The sequence below is a fragment of the Antechinus flavipes genome, chromosome 4, assembly GCF_016432865.1.
Source record: "Antechinus flavipes isolate AdamAnt ecotype Samford, QLD, Australia chromosome 4, AdamAnt_v2, whole genome shotgun sequence".
In the NCBI taxonomy this organism is placed as follows: Eukaryota; Metazoa; Chordata; class Mammalia; order Dasyuromorphia; family Dasyuridae; genus Antechinus; species Antechinus flavipes.
In genome coordinates, this window is record NC_067401.1 from 184,581,973 (window position 1) to 184,593,185 (window position 11,213).

Consider the following 11,213-nt stretch of genomic DNA (forward strand, 5'->3'; position numbering starts at 1 on the left):
GCCTACTCTAGAAGGGAAGACAAACAAACAACCTGATCGTTAGGGCTGGAGATCTATTCCTAGAGTAGCCGTATAGACCAGGAAAGGTTTGGCAATCAGCGGCAACCCAAAAGTGAGTGCCCCGGAGTGCTAGATTCTTTTCTCAAGGCTGAGCTGCCTTAAAAAGATGGGCAGGTTGTGAGATCTGTTAAAGGAAAGTAGTTCCCTTGGAGTCGAGGTTTTTGCCTCAAGGGCTCCATCGGGATTTCGCCTACAGGGAGAGGGCAGGACTTGAAAAGTTCGACCTATCACTATGCGCTTCAATTCTTCTATATACTCGAATGAGGAAGAAACGCCGCAGCGGCCTCGTGGCGCAACGGTAGCGCGTCTGACTCCAGATCAGAAGGTTGCGTGTTCAAATCACGTCGGGGTCAAAAATTTTGCCCAGACCCAATTCTCCCAAAAACTTGATTAAACTACTAAGAAAAGCCTTTGTTGCTTGCTTTACTTGATTCCTGAGCATTTAAAAATTAACCTTCAGCCTAATGGTGGCAAGTTATTTTGCTGCCTGTGAGATATAAAGGGACTTTACGGATTTGTGCTATTTTTTCTTCTATGCCCAGTTCTTCCCCTTCGAATTTTTGGACCTTCACTCGATCGACCAGCATTTATTAAAGCCCTACCGTTTACCAGACATTATGCTATGCACAGGTTCCCTCCCTTGAATATCACTTTCAAAAACACGGTGTATTGACTTTTCAGAGCATTACAGAAATTTCTGAACACTAAATTACATAATTATATTCCAACCGAATCTTTCCTTGTAAAAAAGCAAACCGGTTCAGCAAAAAGCAACCAAAACAACGGCCACTTCTTTTGGTTATTGTTGACCAGCCTATCTTCCTGGATGTTCTCCCTTTTCTAGGTTTTCCAGACTGTTCTCCTTTGGTTCCCTCCTATCTTTCTGACTGCTCCTTTTCTATCTCCTATGCTGGATTTTCATCTATATTCTACCCAGATTATTAGTTTTATGATGGTAAAAATTGGGCCATTTTTGTCTCAAATTTTAACTAGCCCTTAGTCACTGAATGGGTGTTGCCTCAGACAAACTGAGATCTAGGAAAGACCTAATTTAGAAAAGCCAAGGTCACCCACCCACTGCATCTTGGACCCTCACCAGTTCTCTTGCCTTTTGTCTTGCCACTGAACTTAGATGACTGGAAGACAGAGTGAAGTTGATCACATTAGGTAGCTCTGCTTCACTTACAGCCAATTAGCCAGCAAGTCAAGACATTACCCTTGTAATATCATTGATCCTCTTTGGGAACAGAACAAACAGCAATATCACCCTAACTATGCCAGTAGCATGGCTTTGTCTGGAGCTCCTTTTTAATTTCCCATTATATCTTTCCCTTGGTGATTTCCAAGAGTTCTCATGGGTTCAATTTGTATCACTATGCAGATGATTGCCAGATCTCTTTATCCAGCCCTAGTCTCTTTCCTTAGTTTTAGACTGCCTGTTAGACATTTCAAATTGATCATAGAGGTTTCAAATTCAACAAATTCATTATTTTCCCTTCCCCTAAATTTCCCTATTTCTGTTCAGGATGACATCATATTTCCCCTTGCCTTCAACTCTTCACTCACTCTCATCCCATATATAATATCTAGTCAGAGGCAATAAGGGGATATAAATATAGATAGAGCATTGGTTCTAGAATCAGAAAGACTTACCTCAGATGTTTCTTAGCTAGCTGTGTGACCCTAAACAAATTGCTTAAACTTTCAGTTTTCTCATCTGTAAAATGGGGATAAAAATAGCACCTGCGTTAAAGATTGTTGTGAGGATTGAGTGATATAATAATTATAAATCATATAGTATTGTACCTGGTACATAGATGCTAAATACATGTTATTTTATTCAGTTGCCAGGTCCAATCAATTTTATTTTCCCAAAGTTTTTGGCATCCATTTTATTCTTTACATAGCCATGGTCCCTAATTTAAGACCTTGCTATTAGAGGCAGCTAGATAACACAATGAATAGAGCACAGGCCCTGAAGTCAGGAGGACCTGAGCTCAGATTTGGCCTCAGACACTGACCTTAAGCAAATCACTTAACCCCAATTGCCTCCCCAATTAAAGAAAAAGACCTTTCATCTAAATTTTTGCGATAGATTTATTGTTCAATCTCTCCCTCTCCAACCTATTCTCCCTATATAACTGCTATAAGTAATATTTTAAAATCATAGGTTACTCTCTGTTCAACAAATTCCACTGGCTCCAGTTATCCCTAGAATCAACTAAAGATACTAACAATAATGTTTCACATTTAAAGTCTTGCACAATTTGGCTCCAAACCATTTTTCCAGTCTTATTAGGTATAATAGATATGGAATGGCCACTCATGATGTAGGTTCAGATATCTACTCACTCTCTAGGCTTGCTCATTTATTCCAATCTGCTCTAACGCTGGAAGGTTCCCAGAGAAAGGCTGTGGGAGAATATTCTTTCCCCAGTCAGTCTCAAGCCCCAAGGGACATACTGGCTTTTACTTAAAAGAAGCTACAATAATGACTTTAGATCTTAAATATAACAATTATTTATGTAATATAGCTGTCTCATTGTGACAGTGAGTGAAATATATGGTTCACTCTAGGATCTATCTATAGCTATATATCTAGCATCCTCATCTTATGAACTCCCTCATCCTCACAGAAACCCATAGCAAATAGCAAGTTGATAACAAAATAGAAATCGGAAAAAACACATATAAAAATGTATAGCCCATACAGACCAAAGGAAATTTTCCTTTGGGAAAGAGATCTCTTAGCTCAACTGAGAAAATTACAGATCTTATCCAAAGAAAAATCCCCCAAAGTTATTAGTTTAACAAATTAGGAATGTGGTACTGATTGAAGTCTTATATATTGGTTTCATCTCCCTTGGAGGGGGGTAAACAGGACAGGATGAAAAAATTTGGAATGACCCATCTTCTCTCTTGAAATTGGAAACCAGAAGAATCTGAAAAGACTATTTTCTCTCTCATTTTCACCAATTCTACTCCACCACTCATGCAGGCACAGAGCATTGATCTTCACCAATAAGGTGAGAGTTCCATACCAATGGGCTTTGGAATCGGGATTATATTTAATAATCATAAAATATATTTCAGATGCTGAAAAAAATTCAAGGAATAATAAATATATCACAATGCACATATTAGATTTGATCACACTCTCCCACTAGTGGCATTCTGTATCTGTGAGGGAGAGTGGGCAACACAGAATACGCCAAGAAAGTACAAGAGTGAAGAAAATCTATGTGCACAACTCTGGAAATATAAACTTCAATATTTTGTATTTTGTTTGGAAAACATTCATAAAAGTGTTGTGATGTATGTAGTTTTTGTGCTGATCTATCTATGCATGAATCTCAGCCAAATTAGTCGCTTTATTGGATGACTTCTCTTATTCTTTATTTTTTTTTTCTCTGATAAGCCCTTATTTCTCTACCCCCTCTCAATTTATTTTATTTAAAGAAACAATACCAAAAAGAAAAACAGAAAAGCAATATAAAATAAAAAAGTGAACATTATCATGTGCCCAACAAAACATCAGGGAGGATTCAAAATATATAACAAATAAAAATTTAAGAAAGTATACATATTTGTAGAAGAAATTATGTCCTTCTGTGTCCATCTTTTCTTTACTTCCTTATAATTTTCTTTTGTTCTCTGCTGTTCACCTGATTTACTTTATTCTTTCTCCCTCTTTCACCTTCTCACTACACCTAAGCAGGCTATAATTAAGAAATGATGTATTTAAATATACATATGCAGATTACACACACACACACACACACACACACACATACACACATACACACACACACTCCACATACACATGTCTTTCCTATCTCTCCTAACTTTCATTAAATTCTGTTCCATAATTTGGCTTACTATTACTTAACCCTCCCCCCCATTCAAGGATCCTTCTCTTGTTTTCTTCCCTCATCCTTTGCTTCCCCATCCACCTATCCCTTATTTCTTTTTTAAATCAATATTATTATTATAGCTTTTTATTTACCAGTTATATGCATGGGTAATTTTACAGCACTGACAATTGCCAAAGCTTTTGTTTCAATTTTTCCCCTCCTTCCCCTTTCCCCTCCCCAGCCATGGCAGGTTGACCAATACATGTTAAGTATATTAAAGTATAGATTAAATACAATATCTTATTCTTTATTTGTAAGCTGATCCTCTACTCAGCTAGATTTACTTTTCTTTTCTTTTCTTTTTTTTAAATTCTAACTTCTTATTGACAGAACCTATGCCTGGGTAATTTTTTACAACTCCGCAGGACATATTCATCTTGACTGGATGCCATCTTTTCTTCTCCTTCTTTTCTAGCTTCCTTTTTTATATGTTTTCTTTTTTATTAGAATATAAACTTCTTGAAGGCAAGGGATGTTTTTCTTTTTGCTTATTCTGGTCCTCCCATGACTTAGCACCAAGCAAGCACTTTGTAAGCAACTATGGATGCTTGCCTAAAAAGGATTAAGGCATAATAAGTTAATGTCTTTTTAATGTACTGCCATTTCACATGGAGAAATTTTTTTTTTGAGTGATCTCCTTTGGCAATCATTTGTCTGGAGCCTAGGTCTGTTCAGAGTTTTAAGAGAAATAGTTGCTAGTTCTTTAAATGTGACAAATTGTGGTATACTGTTGTGATCTAGTTCAGATGGATCTGAATCGGTCCCTGTTCGGGCGCCAAAATGTGGTGAGCTTTTTCTTCTCAAAATCGCAGCCAGGTGATAAAAGTTCAGATCTTTTATTATCTCCAATATAGCCCAGTTAGCTTAGAGGCCTATCTCTCTGCTTGGTTCCAAGAGCTCTTGCTGCTTTGTCCTTTGCTTCTGCCTCTGCTTTCTTCAGCCTCCAGAGCCAGTACCAAGTTGAATCTGTCTTGCCTTGAAGAGAGGGCTTCTGGCGTAATTCTGCTGAAATCCCGACTTGTAGCTTCTTCCTCTGAAGAACTTCCTCGACTGGCCCATTGAAGCTCTATTTATGCTCAAGAGAGGGATTGTGGGTTTTCTCCCATAGTGCTCTCTGGCCCAAAAAGCTTCAAGGGAGGTGTGAACTCATTGAACTCCAATTTTTAAAGGTGTGAACACAAGCCTTGTATTAATTAGTTCTACTTAGTACCTTGTTTCAGGTTCTGCCCAAAACATCTTCTTGTAAGATTAGATCAACTCTAATTAGTTAGCAGTTAGTAAGGATTCCAACATCTCCCCCTTTCTTTTGTTTTAAAACATAGGGGGTTTCTGAGGGGGTACACAGAAATCCATCAATATGGGCCAGAACTTTGTAACAGATATACATGGTATACATAAATCCATCAATATGGGAGGCATTATACATAATTTACATAAGCACATAGCAATATAACACAGGCTAGTAGTAATGTAACAACATGAATCAACCTGAAGATTTACACATGTCCATAAGTCCTAGAAATAGTCGATAAGCAATCCATTGTCCATTAGTTCATGTGCCAGGAATCTAAAAATTCCTGTAAGCTCTGAAGTACTGCAAAAGGTCTCATCAACAATTTTTCATCTCAGGGAACCCAATGATTCTTGCTGGTTTTTCAAGAACTAAAACAGTTTCATCTTGTGTCAGGAAATCCAATGATTCCTTAATATTTTAAAAGTCTTTTTAACAGTCTCCTTGTCAGCCATTTGATTCTTTCTCCATCTGTGGAAATATAAGCAGATCCTCTTCCCCAAGCAGTTAATCTAATTCCCTTCTATTTACCAAATTTGGGATTTCTCCTCATCATCTGGTAATTACATTGGAGTTGTTTGCATTGGATATTGTCTTGTTGTCTTAAAAAGCCTGTATTCTTCCCAACTATAATCCTGAGTCCTGAATTTCTAAAGTCTCTCTGGGTGTAACCTCAGCTGCTATCATGCCCCACCTGTTCTTTGATTGATATTTTGGAGCTGGGCCCTGCCTCTCATTCCTCTGGGTCAATATACATTTAGAGGCCCAGTGAAAGCCTTGATTACTTTTTGGACATGGGGTTTTGGGTTTTCTCTTACCCTGTCTTCTCATTGTATCTCTGTATCTACATTGGGCTCTTACATGTCCAATTTTTCCACATTGAAAACATCGACGAATTTCTCTAGAATTCCTCTGCCAAGAAGGACCTTGTCTTCCCATATTCATCATAGTTTGGGTATAATAAGCATTTGTGCCCACTGTGGCACAGCGTCTTATGATCTCCTCCAAAGGAGCATCTTTGTCTAGCCCCCATATAATTCTTTTGCAAACCTCATTGGCATTTTCCTTAGCCAAATGTCTAGTCATTATTTCTGTTGCTGCATTATCTCCAATGGTTCTTATTACAGCTGTTTGTAAACGTCCCACAAAATCTGCAAAAGGTTCATTGGGACCTTGCTCTATTTTTGTGAAAGCATTATTTCCATCTTTCTGTCCAGGGAGAGAATTCCAAGCTTTTATTGCAGCCTTAGAAATTTGCTCATACACTGTTATGGGATAATAAATCTGTTCTGAACTCTCTGCATACTGACCTTCACCAGCTAGTTGGTCAAAAGTGATTTGTCCTGTTTGCCTATTGTGTTGGGCTTGAATTCTACATAATTCATGAAACTCTGAAAGCCACAATAAATTTTGTCCTGGTTCAAGACATGTTTTAGCGATGGATTTCCAGTCATTCGGGGTTAAGATTTCATAAGACAAATTATCCAGTAACATCTTCACATAAGATGATGTAGCCCCATAAAGAGTGCAACCCTTTTTCAAATCTTTAATTTTTCCCAAATTAAAAGGAGTGTATTTTCTCTCTTTTTGACCTGAGGAGTTGAGCTCTTCAATCACAGGATATGCATTTATAAAATCAGATATATCTTCTCCTTCATTTTTTGCTTTAATTAATGCTTTTTCTAATCTTGTCAAATTCTGCTTTACAGGAGAAGCTGACTGTGTTTCTGTCTCTCTCCCTCCCCCTTGTTCTACCCATGAAGGGTTAATTGCGGGGGGAGGGATGTGGAATCACCTAATTCCTCTTGCTGTGAAGTATCATACTCAGAATTGTAATTAACTCCATTCTCATCTGATTCGTCCTCCTTTTCACCTAGTAAAGTTGGCACTTCTTCCTCCTGTACTTTCCTTTTCATCATTCTATCACTTAAATAACTTCTTATAGCCAATTGTATTACATTATATGTATTAATTATTGAGTTAGGCCCATTTTTATCATAGAATTGACAAAGATCCTCTCCAACCAATTTCCATTCATTTAGATCTAATTCCTTATCAAGAGAGAAACAAGGACATATGTCCTTTACAATTTGTAAAAGTTCAGTGATTTGCTGTAAACTTATAATTAAACCTTGGCTTTCCATAACTTTGACAATGCTCTCTAAACATTTTCCTTGAACAGAAACAGGCTGTTTTCTAAATATCTGTCCCATCTTAGCTGAAATTCTACTTTAACTCTTCTAACAAAATTTCTTTGTTGTACTCACCCTAATTTCTGGGTTGAAGAGTCTTTTCCACTGGATCAGGATCAGAGGCTTTTCCACTTGAATCAGGATCGGAGCTTTTCCACTGAAATCCACTGGGGGGGGGGGGGGGGTCCTGTTAGCCCCATGTTGGGCGCCAAAGTATACTGCAGTGATATGGACACAGGAAATGTTCTCTGATTATGAGGGCAAATGGAATTTATCTGATTCTGAATTGAAGATAAAATTAGTGAACTAATCATAAGTTAAGATGAGGTCATTCACAGCGGTGACATAGAATCTTAACTGCGTAAGATTAGAGGAGAGACAAAGACAGATTCAAAGAATCTTGGATGTGAAAGTGATAGTGTTTTTTGAGGAAAAGTAAATCTAATGAACAGACAGTTTTCAGATGATGAAATTGAAACTATTACCACTCATATGAAAGAGTGTTCCAAATCACTATTGATCAGAGAAATGCAAATTAAGACAACTCTGAGATACTACTACACACCTGTCAGATTGGCTAAGATGATAGGAAAAAAATAATGATATATGTTGGAGGGGATGTGGGAAAACTGGGCACTGATGCATTGTTGGTGGAGTTGTGAACGAACCCAACCATTCTGGAGAGCAATCTGGAATTATGCCCCAAAAGTTATCAAACTGTGCATACTCTTTGGTCCAGCAGTGCTTACTACTGGGCTTATATCCCAAAGAAATACTAAAGAAAGGAAAGGGACCTGCTATTATCTTCTGAATTTCCTCATTTCTTGGTATACTGCTGAAGGGCAGGTCCTTTCTTAATCCAGCCTGGATCTGTGACCCAGAAAAATTCAGAAGATAATAGCAGCAGTGTAATTCAAACCTCAGGAGCACAGCAGGATCTTAGTTCTAACATCTAGATAGTCTATGGAGGATAGGAATGCCAGACCAAAGAGTCTATAATTCTGTCACTCTGAAAGAGTTTTATAGTTGGCTGACAGAGGCTGATGAGTCCAACAGCAGCATATTGTTGTTCAGATGAAAACCCAGGTCAGGAACTTGCAGAGTTTAAACCAGAAAAACAGCAATCAGACTTTATCTTAGGTCAGAAGTAGAAGCACTGAAAGCTGCCAGATCCCCAGCCTGCCGCTGAGATCTTGATCTAAAATAATACAATATTCAGTACTCCAAACAGTCTCAGGACCAGCCCAGACCTTCTATTCAGAAGTACAAAAGAGCCCAACCTTAACATCAAGTTTAAAGTCAGGAAGTAGGTACTGGGCTTATATCCCAAAGAGATACTAAAGAAGGGAAAGGGACCTGTATGTGCCAAAATGTTTATGGCAGCCCTGTTTGTAGTGGCTAGAAACTGGAAAATGAATGGATGCTCATCAATTGGAGAATGGTTGGGTAAATTGTGGTATATGAATGTTATGGAATATTATTGTTCTGTAAGAAATGACCAGCAGGATGACTACAGAGAGGCTTAGAGAGACTTACATGAACTGATGCTAAGTGAAATGAGCAGAACCAGGAGATCATTATATACCTCAACAACGATACTGTATGAGGATGTATTCTGATGGGAGTGGATTTCTTCAACAAAGAGAAGATCTAACTCAGTTACAATTGATCAATGACGGACAGAAGCAGCTACACCCAAAGAAAGAACACTGGGAAATGAATGTAAACTGTTTGCATTTTTTGTTTTTCTTCCCCGGTTATTTTTATCTTCTGAATCCAATTATTCCTGTGCAACAAGAAAACTATTTGGTTCTGCACGCATATATTGTACCTAGGATATACTGTCACATATTTAACATGTATAGGACTGCTTGCCATCTGGGGGAGGGGGTGGAGGGAAGGAGGGGAAAAGTCAAAACAGAAGTGAGTGCAAGGGAAATGAAGAAATGAGGTCCAAAGAAAAGCCCTCCACCCTCCAAAAAAAGGGAAGGAGCTCAGAGACCAGGCAGTACTTCTCAGGTCAGAGTTCTAGGTCTGGAGTAATCTTCAAGGATATACTCGATGGTTCTGGTAAACTGGCCTTGCTTTTCCTCATTTAAGACATTTTTATCTCCTATCTCTGTGTCTTCCCATAGTTTGTCTGTCCATGACTGAAAAGTATTTTAGGGATGGAGTGCTAGATGTGGAGAATGTAAGATTTTTTCAAACTCTAACTCAGATTGAGTTGTGTGATTAGAGGCAAACTACTGAATAGTTTCCTTATATATAAAAAGTAGGCATAATAATAGTGCCTATTCACAGAGTAGTGAAGAATAAAATGAGATAACAAATGTAAAGTGTATTCTGAAGCATTATATGAATGAGAGTTATTATTATTATTAACTATCACTTAAGGTAGATCAAAGCTAAGCTCAATGGCTGCTTTGATCTTTTCCTTCCTTGCTTCTTTACTCCTTCCCTTCCTTCCTCCCTCCCTCCCTCCCTTCCTTCTTTCCTTCCTTCCTTCCTTTCTTCCATCTTTCCTTCCTTTCTTTATTCCTTCCCCCTTCTTTCTTTCTTCCCACCCTTCTTCCCTCCCTCTATTCCTTCCTTCCTTTTCCTTCCTTTCTTCCTTCCTTATTTCCTTCCTTTCCATCCTCCGTCCTTCTTTTCCTTCCTTCTTCTCTCTCTCCCTCCCTTGCTCTCTTCCTTCCTTCCTTCCTTTTTTTTCTTCCTTCCTTCCTTCCTTTGTCCCTTAATTCTTTCCTTCCTTTCTTTTCTTTCTTCTTTTCTTTCCCTTCCCTCTGTCCACATAGGGTATCATACCCTTACCAGTACTCTGCCCAAAGGAATGTAAATTTTGATCACTGAAAGCTCACTTGACATCTTCGGTTTTAATAGAAGATTTCTTCCTTAAAGACCATGTCTCAAACTCAAATCACTCCAACTCTCATTGTTTGGCCAACAACTAGTCTCAGGTCAAACCCCACTTGGTCATTATTTGGACCTTGATTGGCTTGGAGTAAATGGAAATAGCAGAATTATCCTCCCCCAAATTGATTTTTTTTTTTTTTGGACTAAGTAAAGGAGGCTATTCTTTGCCTCATTTCTTACCTAACCTTAATTGATGAATGAGCAGTTTCCTCAGTCAAATTGAGTCCTATTGAAGACTGTTAAAAAGATCAAGGTCTTCCACTGCATCCCTGACCATCTCATCATCTTGATCCATATCTGGCCATTGGACCCTTAAGACATATGCAGATGACCTCACACACTCCTCCCTCACTTAAATTCAATTCACTTGCATGTCATGGCATCATCTCCCTGATATCATCAAAAGTGAAGGACAAACAACACAATTAGGCTTTTTATAAATTCTTAGTGATTGAGTAATTGATACTGCTTCATTTCCTCCCATAAATTACCTTGTATTTATTTAGCATATATCTATGTAAGATCTTGTCTCTTTCATATGTGAACAGTTTGGTTACTGAAAAGGCAGAAAAAGAATATTAGAATAATAAAAATTATTAAGTCAACTTATAACAAATACTCTCTCAAAAAATTCTGACAACACAATGTTCTGAGAACCAGATAGAAAATGACTCCCCAAATAAATGTTTTCAGAGCATTTTTTTTTTAAAGCAGAAAAATATCTGAGGTTAATAGCTGTAGGCACTGTAGTCCATCAGCTCATTAGAGTGTGACTGGTTTTAGAGTTTCAAAATTTATAACTGAAAGAATTACATTCAAATAGTGTTTGAGAATGATATGAAA

General features: G+C 37.9%; 1 non-coding gene across 1 annotated transcript; it reads left to right on the plus strand.

The window, feature by feature from the left end:
* Nucleotides 1-341: 341 nt before the first annotated feature.
* Nucleotides 342-413, plus strand: TRNAW-CCA (transfer RNA tryptophan (anticodon CCA)). Its single transcript has one exon. It is a non-coding gene; the product is annotated as a tRNA-Trp (tRNA).
* Nucleotides 414-11,213: the final 10,800 nt, after the last annotated feature.